The sequence below is a fragment of the Ranitomeya variabilis genome, chromosome 2 (genome assembly GCF_051348905.1).
Source record: "Ranitomeya variabilis isolate aRanVar5 chromosome 2, aRanVar5.hap1, whole genome shotgun sequence".
Taxonomy (NCBI): Eukaryota; Metazoa; Chordata; class Amphibia; order Anura; family Dendrobatidae; genus Ranitomeya; species Ranitomeya variabilis.
This window is the reverse complement of record NC_135233.1, coordinates 586,881,691-586,888,754: the sequence shown is the minus strand read 5'-3', so window position 1 is coordinate 586,888,754 and position 7,064 is coordinate 586,881,691. Positions and strand designations below refer to the sequence as shown.

The window sequence follows — 7,064 nt, the reverse complement described above, 5'->3', positions numbered from 1 at the left end:
AGCACAACTGATGGTCCCAACCCCATTTCTAAGGCAAGAAATCCCACTTATTAAACCTGACATGGCACACCTGTGAAGTAACTTCCTCTTGAAGCTCATCAAGAGAATGCCAAGAGTGTGCAAAGCAGTAAACAAAGCAAACGGTGGCTACTTTGAAGAACCTAGAATATAAGACATATTTCAGTTGTTTCACCCTTTTTTGTTAAGTATATAATTCCACATGTGTTAATTCATAGTTTTGATGCCTTCAGTGTGAATGTACAATTTTCATAGTCATGAAAATACAGAAAAATCTTTGAATGAGAAGGTGTGTCCAAACTTTTGGTCTGTACTGTACATGTTTGGTCCCACTGTGAAGCACTGAGCACCAGTGTTTGGTTTGATTAGTCATTCTGTCCTATAAAATTCCCTTTAATTTTCATGCATGATGAATCCAAATGTGCATTGGCCCTCTTAACCCTTTAGTGACCAGACCAATTTGTTTATTAATCTGACTCTGGAACGCTTCAGCATATCCCAGTGATTTTATGACCCCTTATATTTTATGATAACGGCAAATTTAGATCGATATTTTTATAAATAAACAAAACATATCAGAAATTTGACAAATAGATCTAAAAATTAATAATAATCAAACATTCAATGATTGTCCCTTTAATCCAGATCCAGACAGACACACCATATAAAATAATAAATAACATTTCCTTTCTGCCTTCGTTACATCAGCACCATCTGTAACAACTGCAGCGTACTGTGGATGCATATTATAGAAATGTGATGCCCACTGCGCTGTTTTGTGTATTTTTCCTGCGGATTGTCTGAAATCAGCAATATGTCAGTTTCCCTTGCGGTTTATTTGCCTATTTTTCCCAATAGGCTTAAAATAAGATTCGGGAAAACTCCCAGATAAATGCAGCACATGAGTATTTATTCTGTTTCTGCAGAGGAAAAACAGTAAAAGCTGATGTAACCACACCGAACAGTAAAAAATCTGTAATGTCTAAAGATCCAACACTTTACTTGTCCCGAGGATTCCGGATTATTGGAATGTCAGTAGATAATAATAGGACAACAATACGGGATTTCTATTATTGCGGCCCCCATACCCATCCCATGTCCCATACAAGAAGCATTGGATATTTTGCACCAATCAGGCTGAGTCTATGACCATCACAAGTGCAGAGAATCGTGATATTTCTCACTTATGCGGCTTAGGACGGATCACGGACCAGTAGAGAGTGGCCGGGTCGGTACCACGCCGTAGTTCCACCAGTTGCTCCCTGGTCTGGGTGTCGAAGAGCCGTATTAAGGTGCCTTTCCGTGAGGCTGAAGCCACCAGCGTCCCCTGCTGACTGACCGCTAGGCAGCCCAGTTCACTTTGGTGGGCGTTTATGGTGAATGGGGCGGACGAGCTGCTGGGTTTGGTGTTACACAGATCCTGAAAGCAGAGGAAGAGCATGGACACGGGACACCACGATACTGACAGATCCCCATACTCGGACTCACCACCAGCTGTAAGCTGCCACATTTGTGTCCTGGCAAGACTAACAGCTGCTTCTCCATACTGGGGCAGAAGTCGCACAGGTCTGCAGGAGGAGAGAACACCCAGTATTATTAGAAAGTCCCCGGAAAAGAGATTACAACACACAGTACAGAGGCGCGCAGTGTGCCACCAATACACCATGTTCCAAATTATTATGCATTTGATATTTTTCTCGGATTTTCCTAAATGGTCGGTGCAAATGACAGTCAGTCTAATAAAAGTCATCACCCTTATAGATCGAATTTTATTGAAGAAACCTCCCAATGATAAACAGTATAATCTCCAAAATGAATAAAAACTCAAAATACACTGTTCCAAATTATTAGGCACAGTAGAATTTCTAAACATTTGATCTGTTTTAGAACTGAAAATGCTCATTTGTGGAATTTGCAGCATTAGGAGGTCACATTCACTGAACAAAACAGCTATTTAACTCCAAAACATCCTAACAGGCCAAGTTACATGTTAGCATAGGAGACTTCTTTGATGTCACCTTCACAATTCTTGCATCCATTGAACTTGTAAGTTTTTGGAGAGTTTCTGCTTGTATTTATTTGTATGAAGTCAGAATAGCCTCCCAGAGCTGCTGTTTTGATGTGAACTGCCTCCCTCCCTCATAGATCTTTTGCTTGATGATACTCCAAAGGTTCTCTATAGGGTTGAGGTCAGGGGAAGATGGTGGCCACACCCTGAGTTTATCTCCTTTTATGCCCATAGCAGCCAATGACTCAAAGGTATTCTTTGCAGCATGAGATGGTGCATTGTCAGCATGAAGATGATTTTGCTCCTGAAGGCACGTTTCTGCTTTTCAGGCCATGGAAGAAAGTTGTCAGTCAGAAACTCTATATACTTTGCAGACGTCATTTTCACACCTTCAGGAATCTTAAAGGGCCCTACCAGCTGTTTCCCCATGATTCCGGCCCAAAACATGACTCCTCCACCTCCTTGCTGACGTCGCAGCCTTGTTGGGACATGGTGGCCATCCACCAGCCATCCACTACACCATCCATTTGGACCATACAGGGTTGTTCGACACTCATCAGTAAACAAGACTGTTTGAAAATTAGTCCTCATGTATGTCTGGGCCCACTGCAATCGTTTCTGCTTGTGAACACTGTTTGGGGGTGGCCGAATAGTAGGTTTATGCACCACAGCAAGCCTTTGAAGGATGCTACACCTTGAGGTTCGAGGGACTTCAGAGGCACCAGCAGCTTCAAATAACTGTTTGCTGATTTGTAATGGCATGTTGGCAGCTGCTCTCTTAATCCAATGAATTTGTCTGGCAGAAATCTTCCTCATTATGCCTTTATCTGCATGAACTCTGTCTGTACTCTGTCTGTGCTCTGTTTCAATCACAAATCTCTTCACAGTATGATGATCACTCTTACGTTTTCATGAAATATCTAATGCTTTCATACCTTTGTCCAAGGCATTGCACTATTTAATGCTTTTTAGCAGCAGAGAGATCTTTTTTAATTCCTATATTGCTTGAAACCTGTGGCCTTCTTAATAATGTGGAACATCATTTTTAAGTAGTTCTCCTTTAAGTGGAATCACCTTGAAAATTAATTATCACATGTGCTATGTGCACATGTTGCAGATTTGACTGTGGAATTTTCTGCATTTCTTGGCAGAAAACGCAGGTCAGAATCTGCGCCTTTTTTTGGTATGTGCACACGTTGCAGATTTTTGTGCAGATTTCTTCCTTTTTTTTAACCCTGCAGATTTCTATTATGGAATGGGTGCAGAAACGCATCAGCACAAAGAATTGACATGGTCCTTTTTTGAATCTGCTGCTTTTTCTGTGCAGATTTTTCTTCACCATTAGCACAGCATTTTTTTTTTGCCATTGATTTACATTGTACTGTAAATCACTTGCGGATCTGCAGCGTTTTTGCATGGAAAAAAAGCTGCAGATCTGCAGGAAATCTGCATTGTGTGCACATACCCTGAGATTGATTTCAGTGATCCATTGAGCCCTGAGACACAGTACCATCCACGAGTTTATTTGAAAAACAAAACATTTAAATCTTTGACACTTAAATCCAATTTGCATAATAATTTGGGACACAGTGTATGGTTCTCTGTGCAGGAACTTACTACAGAGAAAAGCAATGATTGTAGGTGACCATTCCTTCACAATATGGCACCGGCTGAATGCTGGTGGTCTGACTGAGCCTGCGAAACCACTGAAGAGCGAAGGAACAGAAGGACACCAAAATAGGTGCTCCATAGATAGAAACTGTAGCAGTTTGTTTTTAAAGGGAATCAGTCATCCCCCGTCTTAGAGCAGCATGATGTAGGGGTACAGACCCTGATTCCAGTGATTTGTCACTAGGCTGCGTGATGCAGTTTGGATACAATCCCTGTTATTTTCTGCTGAAGATCTAGTAGTGGTCTGATTGCTGAGCTCTGTATAACCCCATTTACTCCTCTGATCGTGGTACACTGTGCATAGGCAGAAAGCTGGCAATCTGTGGACGGGTCATGGTTATACATAGCTCGTGAATATGGGGGACTACTTGGAAGCAGTTCTGCTAGTCCTCCAGGGATAATGCCCTGCTGATAGAACTGAGCAGCTGCCATACAGAAAACCTCAGACACTTTATCTACACAATGTCCTCACCTTTAGGGTTGTCTCTTGTATCAAATTCAAAGAGCTTAGTTGGGTTGTCTGGAAAGGAGTAGACGTAAATTCGTTTTTTCACTATGATAACAATCCTGTAAAGTGGAACGTTGTTAGATTTAAACTTCTGAAGAAATTCTGCACGTCGGCCTTAGTTTATTGTAACATTTATTTGGTTTTAGATTGGAGGAAAAAAAATAAAAGCTTCCAAGCCCCCTACATCCATGATATACCATATATACAGCACCGCTCACTCAGGGGTCATACACTGTGGTCATCTCCCCTTAGGCCAAACCCAAATGTCCATGAAGCACTATCTAAAATCTAAATACTGAGCGTGCTGTCTGGACCGGCCATGGGTGTGTCAACCCAAACTCAGTCATCTATACGCCTTTAAGGTTGTGGAGTTGGGTCAGGAGACCCTGCGGGCCACGACAGGGAGAACCCCGCGGGCCATGACATGGAGAACCTCGCGGACCACGACAGGGAGAACCCTGCGGGCCACGACAGGGAGAACCCCGTGGGCCATGACAGGGAGAACCCCACGGGCCATGGCAGGGAGAACCCTGAGGCCACGACAAGGAGACCCCGCGGGCCACGACAGGGAGACCCCGCAGGCCATAACAGGGAGAACCCCGAGGCCACGACAGGGAGAACCCTGCGGGCCATATCAGGGAGAACCCCACAGGCCACGACAGGGAGACCCTGCGGTCCACGACAGGGAGAACCCCGAGACCCTGACAGGGAGACCCTGCGGGCCACGACAGGTAGAACCCTGTGGGCCACGACAGGGAGAAGCCCGAGGCCACGACAGGGAGACCCTGCGGGCGGTGTAAGCTCAGACAGTGATTCGCAGCTGTCTGAATTTGGCCCAGAGGCGGCAATGTCAGTACCACGGTCCACATAGAGGTGAGTCACCCCCATACAGTTAGGTGCCTGGACTCACTTGTCAGCGCGCAGTCGCACGCTGAGCACGTTTTTGGTGAACATGAACTCCAGCACCAGTTTGTCTTTTCCGTTCCGCAAGTTGTCCCAGATCAGCACTGACGGGAAAAAAAGGAAACCTAAGAATCCACCCCGAGCCGGGAACACGAGGAGTAAGAAGTAATTACCTGAGATATCAGAGAATTTGGGGTTACTCCCGCTGCCCACCAGTGCTAGCAGATTACACCTCCACCTGTCCAACTCTGCCCACCTGCTCCACGTCTGGGTGGGAGGAACACAACGCCAGTCACATGACATTAGGATCCCATTAACCCTTCCCCTCCAGCCTTACCCAGGTGTCCTTTCTCTATCAGAGGCTCAATGTTAAAGATTCGCATTCCCGTCTCCATCGCACAACAGAAGCAGTCTGAGCCGTACAGGAGAGAACAAGAATTAATGCTGTCCAATGTCAGGATGACGTGACCACTGCAGCCAATCACAGCATCACATGGCATGTCAGCAACAAGCAGTGAGACAATGACAAGTATTCTAAGCTGTTGGTAAAGATTAAAGGGGTGACACAATCTGTCTGTAGTCCAGGGAGAAGACTGAAGGATCTGATCACCTGCATTGTGGGGAATAGAGGCAGCGTCACCAGTCATGTGACTGATCATGTGATCACTTGTGCCCCCGACTTACCTGTCACCACAGGGGGGTCATTCTGCTGTGACCTGGGCTACTATGGGAGCACAGAGGCAGCAGGAGACCCCATAACCAGAGCAATGCCTGCATGTTCAGGGATCTGATCGTATCTGACCCTATGGGAAGTGGTCGGGCACTTTCTTACCACAACTCAATAACACGTTGCTTGCAGTAAAGGGTGGGCGCAGGATTTGTAACAATTTACCATGAGTCCGCTGCTGCCTCCTCTATATAACGCTGATGTCTACCTGCCCTTTAATATGCTTTTACTCACACACAACTCCTTTTAAGAGGGAGAAATAACACATGAAAGTTGTCAGTGGCCTCCATCTTTAGAGGCTTCTCACCGCGCCCCCTGGTGACCACAGCGAGCAATCCGTGATGTCACAGCTATACACACTCACTCTGGTCCTGGTTAAAATGCAGCCCATTGGCGCCGTGCTGCTGAGCCATGGCCGGCCCGGGCCACCCGCTGTAATGAGAGGGAGGTTACACGGTGACAGCGCCCCCCACAGAGCTGAGCCCGGCCGCCTCCTGCCTGTGTCTGCATGGACTGACCACCTCTGTGTTTACAGTGGCTCTTCCGTGTTTATATGTTAGAAAGTCAACGCAGGGCGGAAGTGACATTACGAAGCCAGCAGGTCTGCGCCATCATTAGTGAGGGCAAATCACAGAGGAGATGGAATGTCAGGATATATGATGGAGGAGGGTAGTGTAGAGGCCAATGCACCCCCAGTACTAGGAACAGAGCTCAGAAAGACTACTGACAGAGGAAATGGGACAGGGAGAAATACATATGTAATGGTGGTCTGCCTGCTGGTGCGGGGGGGCTCTGGAGACACATAGTGATCAGTGGTCTGCCTGGTAGTGGTGTGGGGGACTCTGGAGGCACAGAGTTATCAGTGGTCTACCTGGTAGTGGTGTGGGGGGCTCTGGAGACACATAGTGATCAGTGGTGTGCCTGGTAGTGGTGTGGGGGCTCTGGAGGCACATAGTTATCAGTGGTCTACCTGGTAGTGGTGTGGCGGGCTCTGGAGACACTTAGTGATCAGTGGACTGCCTGGTAGTGGTGTGGGGGCTTTGGAGGCACATAGTCATCATTGGTCTGCCTGGTAGTGGTGTGGTGGGCTCTGGAGGCACACAGTGATAATTGCTCTGCCCGGTAGTGTTATAAGGGGCTCTGGAGGCATATATTGATCAGTGGTCTGCCTGGTAGAGGTGTGGGGGGTTCTGGAGGCACATAGAAATCAGTGGTCTGCCTGGTAGTAA

The 7,064-nt window shown here is 46.5% G+C and overlaps 1 pseudogene; it reads right to left on the bottom strand.

Annotated features, from left to right (window-relative positions):
- Positions 1–1,198: 1,198 nt before the first annotated feature.
- On the bottom strand, positions 1,199–6,334 carry LOC143803889 (WD repeat domain phosphoinositide-interacting protein 4-like; annotated as a pseudogene).
- Between the last annotated feature and the right edge of the window lie 730 nt (positions 6,335–7,064).